This window comes from Sciurus carolinensis (genome assembly GCF_902686445.1).
Source record: "Sciurus carolinensis chromosome 14 unlocalized genomic scaffold, mSciCar1.2 scaffold_115_arrow_ctg1, whole genome shotgun sequence".
NCBI lineage: Eukaryota > Metazoa > Chordata > Mammalia > Rodentia > Sciuridae > Sciurus > Sciurus carolinensis.
Genome location: NW_025920107.1, coordinates 968,153 through 981,165, shown reverse-complemented (window position 1 = coordinate 981,165; position 13,013 = coordinate 968,153). Strand labels below are relative to the sequence as shown.

The following is a 13,013-nucleotide window of genomic DNA, read 5'->3' as shown; positions in this document are numbered from 1 at the left end:
TTTCCAATTCTTATTAAAAAAAATATTTAGTCTAGGAATCCAAAATTGACCATACTCATTTTTCTGCCCCATAATTATTTCTTTTTGACTACTAATAAGGTTTTCAGGAGTCTCCTTTCAAGTCTTTTCTTATTTGCTTTACCTATTTCAACCAAAGTATTCATTTAAGTTGTGGTTATGACTATATCTCTCCCCTAATAAATATTTTAGCTGTTCATGTTTCCTATATTACCTAGCAGAGAGCTTTATTGGGATTCCAGATCAACACAACCAGAATCCCATGAATGGGCTGACACCAATTTTTTGTTAATGTTCTTCTGGTGATTAATTCTTAAATATGTAGCAAAAGTGGACAACCATATACTTTAAAGGATTTTTCAATCCATTTATTGTCTTATTCTCTTTTCTGCCATTTTTTTGAGAAAGGAGGAGTTATGAAATTTGTTTTTTTAAAAACATATTTTATTAAAGTGTGTATATTATTTAATTTTCTGATTAAACAGTAACAGTAACACTTTATATTATATTGTGCCCACATGGCATCAATTTGTCTGTCTATACTTTAAAACTTTACTATGTGAAATAGTTATCTGATCATCAGCATAAATATCACTTAGGGTTTGTCAGAAATGGAGAATTTTGGTATTGAAAAGATAGAAAAAGCTTGCACCTGTGTAAATACGAGGCTCTTCCCAAACTGCCCTCAACCCCTCATAAAAGCCACAAAGAATTTTCATCTCTTATCTGTAAAGGCCAGGTGGCTGACCCAAAGCAAACTTTGCTGGCAAAAAAAAGCAAACCTAAAGATAATGACAACCCTCCTCTCGGCGGTCAGGGTGACCCAGAACTTAAACTAACATGATTTGTATACAATTTTATATATTAACCAATTAAAAAGACACTGTAAAACTGCTTGCCTTTCATTATAAAAACCCTGCTAAACAAGTGCTCGGGACCTCTTAGCATCACCGGTTACTGAGTGCGTGAAGGACCAGGCTCGAGCTTGCTAATAAATGACTCTTTGTTGCTTGCAGTGATCATGGTCTATGGTGGTCTTTGTGGGGTCTCAAGCCGCTGGGAACAACATATTGGGGGCTCATCCAGTATGCCCCAAGCCCACACAGACACCTGATCATAGAGTCATAAGTGACACCTTTGGCCAGTGAGTAAGGCATTGCCACATTTTTTCTGGATTGCCTGCAGATTCTGGTTCTGGGCTGGCAATGTCCTGTTGGATGCACTATAGGACCCCAGTAGGATCTGGGGAGACAGCCCCTTGACTCTGTCACCCTGGGTGACTCTTTGTCACATCTGGGCAACTTTCATGTTGCATCTGGGAAGCCTTTGTGTTGCATCTGGACAACTCTTTGTCACAATTGGAAATTGTTTGTTTTTTGTCAACAAATACCAACTAGCCAATTTTGATTTAGCACACTATATGTCTGTCTGTTTGTGTTTTGTACCGTACAGTCTTTACTCTTGTCTCATATTAAATGTTCATTGTGTTAATCTGATCTTAGGCTTAGGGATACTCATTGCAGGGTATTTTACAATCCTTCTCCTTGTTCCTGAGAGATTTGTTTACTCCAATCCCCCTAGGCAGAGAGTTCAGCAGCTCCATTCCTCAAAAGTAGTGAGAAATAATATTTTGTGATTTTCTGCATTCAAACCTAACCTGATTTCACAACCAGGAAGAAAAAGGGTTAAAAAGTCCTAGGTGATCCCCCTTCCTCCCTGCCTGGCCTTGCTGAAACCTGCATTGGAATATGAACTGCAGCAGTCTCAGCGGGAAGAGGTGGGTGACCTGAAGAAAAAAAAGTTGTCCCTTTTAAACTCCTGGGTTGCTACACAGAACTAACTCATTTTCTAGGATTCTTGTTTTGTTTTTCTTTAATGCTGTATTTTTGAGCTCATAATTTTGGTCCTACATACATAGGTTAATGATTTTTTTTTTCTTTTTGATTAGTTCTATTTTTATCCAACTCTGGAGTTATTTTTAAACATCTGTTACATTGCAATGGAGATAAACATTACAAGGCCTTTGCTTTTGTGTTATGTGTATGTGTAATTGTTTAAGGTCACATAAAATTAAAATTTTAAAATGGATCCAAATACTTTTATTCACATGATTTCAAAGGGTTCAATTTAAATCAGGGTAAACTAATAAAAGTAAAATGTCTTTAGAAATAACTCGCAAGTCTGTAGGTGGGCAAACTAATGGAATGTTGATGTTAAACAATGTCTAATATCAATTGTTTCTAAGACTTTTCTTCAACAGGAAAGAGAGGACAAATACTGTTCAGGACACTTGTCTGATATCTTGGTTTTTTCAAAATAAGTAAATTAAATTTAACATGTGTGGGACTACTCAAATGTGTTTGTTGGTGACATCTGATTAATTTAGGAAGTTAAAATTCTACTTGTTAAATATCATTAAATACTCTTAAGTCCTTAAATTCCATGGAATAACATACTTAAATATTATTGGTGTTTTCATAGGTTGGTAAATTAAAAAGTGTTTAACATTGCTTTGTGTCATTACTAAAAACAAGGTTATTAAGAGTTATGTTCTAATAGGTAAAATCCCAACCCAGAGGGTGAGCATTTCATCTGCTCCCTTACCACTTCTCCCTGCTCCCCCTCCAGTTCTGCAAAGCTCCAAGGAGCTCTTAGATTTGGATTTAGAGTTACCATCTCCCCTCTCACTGTGTTTCAGTTAGACTACTATAAACAATAAAGTATTTTATCTGGTTAAATTGGAGTAAATTGTCTAAATTCAGAAATTTCATAAGAGTTGTTTCAGAATGTGAACAAAAAGGGGTCAACAGATAGGAAAGAGAAAATAAAAGGTTTTGGATATGGAAATATATTTAATAAAAAGGAAAAGAAATGTTTCTGGGTAAGAAAGTGCTTGTGTGATGGAATACATGAGGGTCTAAGTAAGTGCTAAGAAAGTCTGTGTAAGCAAAGGGCAAGTTTCAACAAGTTTGTGTTTAACTAAGTTGGTTGTATGTATATGAGACAGTTGAAGCTATTTAAGGTTTTTCCTAAGGTGAAATACTAATGTTCTGATATAAGCCAAAGTTTAACCTATATGGTAAAATGACATGGTAAAATGAAAAGGACTTCTAAGAAATACTAATTTACTCTTAACTTTGTGTCTATTAAGTTTTATTCTTTAGAACAATTAGTCTTAAAAATTGGGGTTTAAACAATTATGGTTAAACAACTGTTAAGAGTATTGTACTATGTTACAGAGTCTAAATTTTTCTTTCAAAAATGAATTTAGTAAGATTAAAGTGTCAAGGTAATTGTGAAATGGTCTCTCTTTGTATATTAAATGTATTCATATTTTCCAGGTATACAAGTTTTTAAAGCAGGAAATTTGTCAAGCTGCTATTCTCCAGAATAAACTTGTCTGTACAAGTAATATTAAACTTAAAGGGTACATTTTACTGGGGATTTATTTCTATCATTTAATGTTCTATTATGGGACCTATTATCAGTAAGGTGTATGTAAAATTGGTTACTTATTTCACTGAGATAAAAATTTAAATGTAAATGTATTTCTAAGAGTTAGTGACAGCCTGATTGTTTAAAGGTTCATATTGTAGAAGGTGAAAGCATTTTGCTACATAAAAGAAAAGTTAAAAACTCTCTCAGCCTTTCTTTGATTGATTCCTTTTTTGGATATAATGTTAGACTGTGTTAACTAATGTTCATATGGACTCAGAAATCAATATATTAAACTTCTTAAAATGACATTTAAGAAAGAGTGTAATGGGCAATAGCAAAAATGGGAAAACAATGACTGAGATTGGGGTCTCTGAACTCATGACTATAGCATGCCTGGTGCCTGGGAATGTTCCTGTGTAGGAGCACAAGATGTCTAACTGCTGTGGCATTGATCAGCTGTACATTGATCAGCTCTTACATTGATCTCAGGCACACAGCTCTTGGGCAGAAAGAAATTGTTTTGCTAGATAACCAGTGTTTCATCAGTTCCCTTCTCTAGCTCCTGTCCATCTTAGAGTAACTTTGGATATTGGACTTCTTTGAGAGATACACAGAGTTTCTAACATTGCACTTTGCAGTTGTGGGAAAAAGTTACATAGGTGTTCTAGTCTCTGTAGTTTTCCTGAAAACAAAGAATAATGCTTACATAGTCTTTAACCTAATAATAAGACAAGTATAAAGATTGCTAACATAACTCTTTAGGTCCTGCATTTCCATCAGAGAACAGAGCTCCATCTGATCTCAGCTTAATCTTCAAAATCTGTGCTTATAAACCTTTATTTTCTAATACTCATTTGCCCCTCACTGAACTTGAAAATTTGGTCATGCTGGTCATGGCAAAAGGGGCAAAAATTACCTTTAGGATTAGAACATTTTACATAAGATTTATGAAGAGCCCTGTCTTACCTGAGATAAGGCTGTGCCTCACCCTGCTACATGTTAGAATGGCTCCAAAGAAAGCCAGACTTTAACTCATTTAAAGTTGTGCTCAAAAGTTTGATGTTTTTGTAAAGATAACTGTGATATCAAACAGGGTATATAATGTAGGACTCAACCAAAATTCAAGATAACTATTATACAAGCTAAATATGTTTTTACTCTTGCTAATTTCATTTTGTAAAACTGTTGCCTGTTACTGTTTTGCAGAAGTAGCTGCTTCCAGAACATACAACCTAGGTAACTTGTGATAATAGGCCATCACCTTCAAAATAGATAGTATGCAGTAGTACTTTAATAAAAGTGTAAATGACTGTAAAGTTATGGACATTAAAGTTAAAGCTCAGTACTCTTACTTTATGACTGGTGAGACTGGCTTGCTGAATGATTAAGTTCAAACTTAGAAATTGGAATTAAATACAGAGGCCAAGAGAAAAAAACAAAAAAACAAAAAAACAGTATCTTGCCCTGAAAGTCAGCCTGAACCCAGGGAATAAGAAGACTTCTCTAAGGAGCACTGCAACTCTGGGTCACACAACCTCCTGATCAAGGAGATTGTTGAGACTAGAGGATGAAAATCACTCTGTGCATCTGCTGCAGAGGAGGGTCATAGAAAAAGGGAGACACCCCTAATGCTTTCAAGGAGAGCCACCTCATCAAGAAGACCCTGCCTAACCAATGGCACTCTTGGAGCTAAGAAGCTGCTCTTAAGTTCTCTATGAGTGACCCCTGTGGGAACTCAGCTGACTCTTTAACAAGACAGGAACCAGGTCAATTTGACCAACTTGATCTTAAACACCTAGCAAAACAGTAAAAACCAAAATACAGCCATTCTTGGGCATTTAAAAGAAACAATAGCTAAAAGTAACTTAAGATGTACAGTTGTGTTAGCCCACTAAAATTAAGAGTGGAAGCTACAAAAGAAAGATTCTTAGGCAAATGTGCCTGATAACTATCAAGGGAAACTGCCAGAGTCAGAAGATTTTAGTCAGTTTAAGGCCTACATTCACAGATAGGCTTTATCTATGTTTGCTAGTATGATTATCTAGCTCTAAGTAACAGAAATATAGAGATCTCTACTTAACACAGGCTATACCAATAAAGGGATATTGTATAAAAACAAGATGACATTAAGTAGCTTAACTATATTTTCTGGGGACCTCAATGACATTAAGAGTTAAATATTGTGTTTACATTCCTGATAACCTGGACAATGTTAAATTCCCCAAATAAGGGCCTTGTCCCCTCCAGCCTTTGCTAGGCCTTGTTATGGGAACAACTTCTCAGTTCTTCCACCCCCTGGTGAGGAATTATTGACTTCTGTCATCTTTATGATATTCATTGGCATGTTCCAGATTCCGCAACATTTATATTGTATCAATTTCATTTCAGTACACATGTCTTTTTGTTCTTCTCTCATAGAAGCACCCATCCTCAGATGCCTTTACAGCCTGCTCTTCCCCAACCAAGTTTCTATTGGACCCCTCAGTTGACCCAATTTCTAAAAAGGGAACTCCAAACTGCTTGCCCCATGCTGCGCACTTCCAGCTTGAAGAAGCCAGATCAGTCATCACCCATTTTCCCTATAGCAGTGAAGGAGTTCCTAGTATTAGAGGGGTAAATGAAGTCAGAATTGGGGACAGGCAGTTAGTATAGAAATATTGGATCAGGTCAAATTGAGGAAATGAAGGCCATGAAGGCCTTCTGCCTCTGGAAGTTGGAGACTGCCCCTGGGAGTATAAAATGTTAAGGATCTTCTAAGCTCATTAATTACCAAATTTACCTGCCTTTAAAGACTGTAGGCAAGGAGGTCTATGTGCAGCTCTGGGAGAAGAATGTTGGTTTTATGTCAATCATTCTGGAGTAGTGAGGGAATCCATTGCTAAGGTCATAGAGGGTCTCACCAAGAGATAGAGAGAGAGGGAGGACCAAGAAAATTGATTTGAAGCATGGTTCAATAGGTCCCCTTGGCTTGCTACCCTAATCTCTACCCTAGTAGGCCCCTTAGCTCTGCTATTGCTTATTTTAACTTTTGGCCCCTGCATTTTAAATAAGTTAATTGCCTTTGTTAATGATAGAATAAATATGGTACAAGTAATCATGCTAAAGGTCTAATATCAGCCCATTAAGTAGCAAGAATTAAAACAATAGAGACCCAAGATTGGCTCTCTAAATGTTCTTGGAAATGGGGGAATGAAAAGATAGAAAAAGCTTGCACCTGTGTAAATATGAGGCTTTCCCAAACTGCCCTCAACCCCTCATAAAAGTCACAAAGAATTTTCTTCTCTTATCTTACCTGTAAAGGCCAGGTGGCTGACCCAAAAGCAAACTTTACTGGCAAAAAGAAGCAAACTTAAAGATAATGACAACCCTCCTCTCGGAGGTCAGGGTGACCCAGAATTAAACTAACATGCCTTGTATACAATTTTATATGTTAACCAATTAAAAAGGACTCTGTAAAACTGCTTGCCTTTCATTATAAAAACCCTGCTAAACAAGGGCTCGGGGCCTCTTAGCATCACCGGTTACTGAGTGCGTGGAGGACCAGGCTCAAGCTTGCTAATAAGTGACTCTTTGTTGCTTTCATTGATCATGGTCTCTGGTGGTCTTTGTGGTGTCTTGAGCTGCTGGGCACAACAGTATACTCCAAATTAGTTCATGAGACTCTCTAGTAAATCATGCGTACATTAAAGTTTGAAAAGCACAGTTTAGCATGCTTTAATGATTTTTAGATCTGCAGTTTGACTCAAAAATATCAAGATTATTTTATAGCATTGAGTACTTATTAAATCCTTAGCATTTTGAAATTTATTAATGTTTCAAGTAATTTCATTCATAAGGTAACATCAAAGTAAACTGATATATATATATCATATCACAACCTACTTTCTACCATCAATCTTACTTAATGTTAATGAAGAGATCAAGAATTGATTGAAATTAATGTCTTGAGAGCTCATATAATTATTATTAGAAATTTTCAGCTGTACAAGGAGGAGACAATACCAGTTTTGGTAGGTCGAACATGATCAGAAATTAGAAATGGTGGTGTCTGAGAAAACACTTGTTTGGCAGATAGAAAAATGAAAGAGGAATCACCATAGGAAAGTACAAGTGGTACTACCTGAGAAGAAAATGAAAATATACTGAATCCCAGGAAACAGTCACAAAAAATGAGAAAATAGGAACCCTGAATTCCCAGTGTTCTTATTGGACACCTACCAGTGGAGCTGGAATTTCAAAGTGCTTAGATCAATTCTACATGTGAAACCTCTAGCAAATTATAACAAAGTTTTGGGGGGTGGAAGGACAACTAGACTCCAAATAATGATCATAGGACTGATAGAGAAGTATATCTCAGGAAAAAGTTCTCAAGGTAACCACCAGCAACATGCAAAATATGTTCAGCCCATTAAAGGATGTTTACAATACTTTAGTCTCCACAGCTATGTAACTGAAAAATGTAAAAAGGAGGGCCTATATCACCATAAACATTCTTAGCAGCCACTCAGGACAGTTTCCTTCTCAGATATTCACTTATTAAACAGAAATATATTGGTAGGAAATATATGCCAGGCATCATTCTTGGTTTTAGAATATAATAGTGATCCATATAGATGTGTGTGTGTTAAGAAAAGTCAGAGAAGTCAGAACATTATGATGACAGTTTATTTTTTTATAGAAGCAATTTATAAGGTGTTGAAATTTTGCCCAGAGGATAATAAAAAAGAAATCCCCATGCTGTATATTCAGCAGATTTTAACTTCAAATCATTTTAGAGTTTAAAAACCACAAAACTGAAAATCTGGCAGAATAATGGCTACACTCCCAACATAATCCCTGCCTCAATTGATTTCACAGCTGTTCAGTAATTGCCAAACCTGGCTAGGATGCTTTAAGGAGACTCAAAATGTGGGAGTCTCACTCTAGGCATGAATAATAACTGACATGTAACCATATGCAGAGCTGTCACTTTTATAAGTGATTGATGCAATTTTTCATTCACTTACTCACTATGATCAGTGTACAAAGGGTGTATTACTATTATTCCTTCCTAAAGATTAAAAAAACAGTGGGCAGAGAGGTTTAATGATTTGCCCAAGGTCATATTTCTTGTATATGACAGTCTTTGAATCTAAAACAGTTCTCTTAACCTCTACATTAAGGTGTGACTGGATTTCAAGAGTAGAATTTTCTGTTACTAAAAACAAATTAACAGGGTTTTCAGCCCGCATCTGATTATGATAAAGGTATAGGTATTTGCTAAGGGGATTCATTTTAGATCTGAATAAGACTATAGTCAGAATTAGTTCCCAAAATGGAGACAAGAAACAACACATTTGTTAACTAAGAAATGTCATAAGGCCACTTTTAAGTAGCTGGCCAACACTGTGTTAGTTTTTATGATGTGAAATATACCTGTGATGCCTCAATTCCATTCACTTGTCCAGAAAATGAGTTTAAAAGTAAACCAAGTTAGAGATCAAAGAAGGAGACTTATACTTTTTGGAATTTAATAAGCATACCATTTAAAGAGATGATATTGTCAATGGTTACTAACAAGTTGTAGTGTTGGATATGCATATCAAAACAATTTAACTTTAAAACTGAGTATGTGTAATACTAGAAAACCCATTTACAGGTTCCCTCTACCCTCTTCTGGAAGACAAAGAATTTTGAACTTCTCAAAGCAAGAAGTTTACAGCAAACAATTCTATCAAATTTTATACCTTATTCAAGGACAAGAAATGCCAGAAAAATACCTGTTTTTTTTTTTAAATAGAAAAAGTAATGTTGAGGATTGGAGGGGGTATTCCTGGAAGGAGTTGTTAGCAGGCAGTTCTAGCTCATTGACCTTTAAGACATATCAAAAGCAACCACTTTACATTTTCTAATCACTTTGTGCTTTCTAATATTTGTTGTTCTGTCACTCATCCTCTCTGCTTCACCAGATTGTTTTCCTCTTCTAAAAAACAAAAACTAGTGAAATGAAAACATTGTCTGTGGTTTTCATAGACAGTAGAAAAGGAAAAAAAAGGGACATTTGCAATGCATTTTGCAACCAACAGAGGGAAAGAGAAACCCTCATAAAATGTGGGGTGGGGGGATGTTAAGAAGTCAACAGGCAGAATTTTATCAGGTTTAGTCACTATCAAGCTCTCATATTACCTAATATGAGATAAAATATTGCATGCACCCATCTGCAGAAAGGCTTCAATATTAAGGGATGGGAGATTTACCTGATACCTACACAGCCATCCAATGTCAACAGTCCTTTCAAAGCAAACAGATTCCAATCTTCATCCAGGCAGCACTTGACAGAAGAGAGCCCACAGGATTCACTCCCAATCATAGCAATTCTTTTCTTGGTCATGGTTTCCACAGGTTATGGCTGTGGCAATGTCACTTGTCATAAAGAAAGAATGACAAGAGACAGAAAGCACAAATATGTCACAGTTTTTAAGAAAGACAGTTTCCATGACACTCAAATAAATGCTGTAACAAAAGGTGACTTTGGGAAAGCCAGATCGGGTTGCCTTCTTCAGAAGGAATCTCCTGCACAGGATAGGGCAGCCCTGTTACCTGCAGGACCAAGAGTTGAGCAGCTCCATAGTGTTATCTTAGTGTTTCCAGAAGCATCTGCCTGATTCTTCAGCTGCAATCTGGAAGTTAATCTGATTTTCTGCAGTAATAAAAGAAATATAAACTACAGAAGTACAAACAGAAGCAACAGTCAATGGAGAGGAGCTGTTCTGCCCCACTTCCTTTCAGCCAACACCCCACTCACTCATGGCAGCAATTCTCCCTCTCATAATGGGAAGAAAACATGGAGTGAATCGGCTTTGGGCAGAAAAAAAACCAAAAAAATTATCTACAACTTCTGTAGTATTCAGCTGCTCTTATAGGCAGTGCCTTTTTACTCCCTCTGGAGTCACAATGGTCCTCTAGTCTCTTTTGCTTCCCTACTCTCCACATTCACTTTTAACTTCCTGGATTTCCCTTAAAGTGACAAACTCCTACTAAAACATAACTGTCAACAACTCCCAAGCAAGCTTGACAGAAATGCCAAAATACAGAACACCTTCCTTGCAGGAAATCTGTTCAAACAGCTGATCCTACCACTTTCTCTCCCTCCTCCCTACCTCACAAACTGAATCTTCAGATCTACACTACTGGTAGAATTTACTTTAAAATCCCCATGCATGTTTTAAACTACTTTTAGATAAACTATAGCCGTTTTCATTTCAACTACTTTTAAATATGGTTACAAATAGATCTTTGGCTTGGAGGATTATTTTACTCCATCAGGAAGATGCCTGTCTTAGACCAATATATGGTCTGAATTTTATAAAAATGTAGGAAGCACACAATTGGAAACACAAAATGTCCACATCACCTAATGGGAGAATGAAAGAAAGGAGAATCAAAGGTTGAGTTGTGTGTGTGTGCGCATAAAAATATATATATATATACACATACATATTTACATATGTATGTATATATGTAAATATGTATATATACATACATATTTATATATGTATGTATATATGTAATAAAAAGGAATGTTTTAATTTTGGTTGGGGTATGAGAGATTGAACCTGGGCACTTACCTACTGAGCCACAACCCATTATTTTTCATTTTGAGACAGGATCTCACTTAGTTTCTTAGGGTCTCACTACTTTTCTGAAGCTGGCTTTGAACTTGTGACCCTCCTGCTTCAACATCTTGAGCCACTGGAATTATAGGTGAGTTCCACAGCACTGGGCAGACTATTTTAACTTTTTGATGTGGTTCTGTCAAAAGTTATACATCAAAATATATTAGTCTTTCAATGGACACATCAAGATGACCTAGTAAAGTAGTTTTTATTTTAAAAGATCTACTATTTAATTTTGCTCTGAATTCTCATCTCACTTTGCTCCTGCAATGCTTCCACTAAAACCTTTATTTAAATAGTGTCTGTCCTCACAGATTATCACCAAAAAGAGTGACTTTTGTCACCAAGGACCGTTCCTTCTGTTTAATGCTACTTTCTCCTAGGAAGATAAAACAATGTTCTTTTATTCAGTTACCTAAATCTCCTTTGAGATTTCAGAATAATTAGTTTCCCATTCCATCCCTCCCAAGACCTATGGTAGTGGAAGCGTCAAGGGATACTTAAGAACAAGATATCTCATCTACAACCATGCGGTTTCTATTAAACCATGGTTTGTCAGGTGTTGGAGAACACAGATGGTATTCTTTCTGTTAATGAATCACTGGACCACAAGGAGCTACATCTGAATCGAGAGAGACATTTGCATGTCACCCAGACATACAATTCAAGTTGGGTGCAGTAGCCAGATGGATTTGGAGTTGTTGTTCTTGGGGTAGGAATGAGCATATCAAGAGCAGAATTAACATTGAATTTTAGTGGCTAGACAAGAAGCAGACACTGGCTAGATACTCAGTAAAATGTTTTCTCCTCCGCTTACAATATCATGTATCCCTTTGGAATGGGGCTGTACAAAGAAGAAATGTATTTTCCTGGTTCTCCTTAATCTGTGTGTAAAATTATGATCAAGCTATCACCAAGGAACATAAGAAGAGCAAATGTGAGCAACTTCTACTTAACCTGTGAGGATTGTACTATTTTTAAAATATTAATAGCACACAACGAACATAAAAAAAATGTTCAACATCTCTAGTGATTAGAGAAATACAAATTAAAATGACATGGAGAGTTCATCTCACTCCTGTCAGAATAATAATTATCAAGAATACAAGTAAGAATACATGTTGGCAAGAATATGGTGAAAAATGTTCACTCATACATTGCTGGGGGGACTGCAAACTGGTGCAACCACTCTGGAAAGCAATATGGAGATTCCTCAGAAAACTTGGAATAGAACCACCATTTGACCCAGTTATCCCACTCCTAGGTTTATACCCAAAGACCTTAAAATCAACATACTATTGTGACACAGTCACATCAATGTTTATAGCAGCTCAATTTACAATAGCTAAACCATGGAACCAATGTAGATATCCTTCAACAGATGAATGGATAAAGCAATGTGGTATATATACACAATGGAATATTACTGAGTCATAAAGAAGAATGAAATTATGGCATTTGCATATAAATCAATGAAATGGAGACTATCATACTAAGTGAAATAAGCCAATCCCCAAAACCAGAGGCTGAATATCTTCTCTGATATGTAGATGCTAACACACAATAAGGTAGGAGAAGGGAAAAATAGAAGTACATTAGATAAAGGAGAATAAAGGAAAGGGAGGGGAATGAGAATAGGAAAGACAGTAAAATGAATTGAATATAACTTTCCTATGTTTACATATGAATTCATAACCAGTGTAACTCCACATCATGCACAAGCACAAGAATAGAAAGTTATACTCCATGTATGTATAATATGCCAAAATACATTCTAGTGTCATGTATAACTAAACAGAACAAATAAAATATTAAATTAAAAAATAAAGAAAATATTAATAGCAGATAATTTCTCAGACAATAAGTGCAACTCTAGGTGGTGAGGGCCAAACACATGTACAG

At 36.1% G+C, this 13,013-nt stretch overlaps 1 pseudogene; it reads right to left on the bottom strand.

Annotated features, from left to right (window-relative positions):
* LOC124973299 (flavin-containing monooxygenase 5-like) overlaps positions 1-9,826 on the bottom strand; it is a 29,711-nt pseudogene extending 19,885 nt beyond the window's left edge.
* Between the last annotated feature and the right edge of the window lie 3,187 nt (positions 9,827-13,013).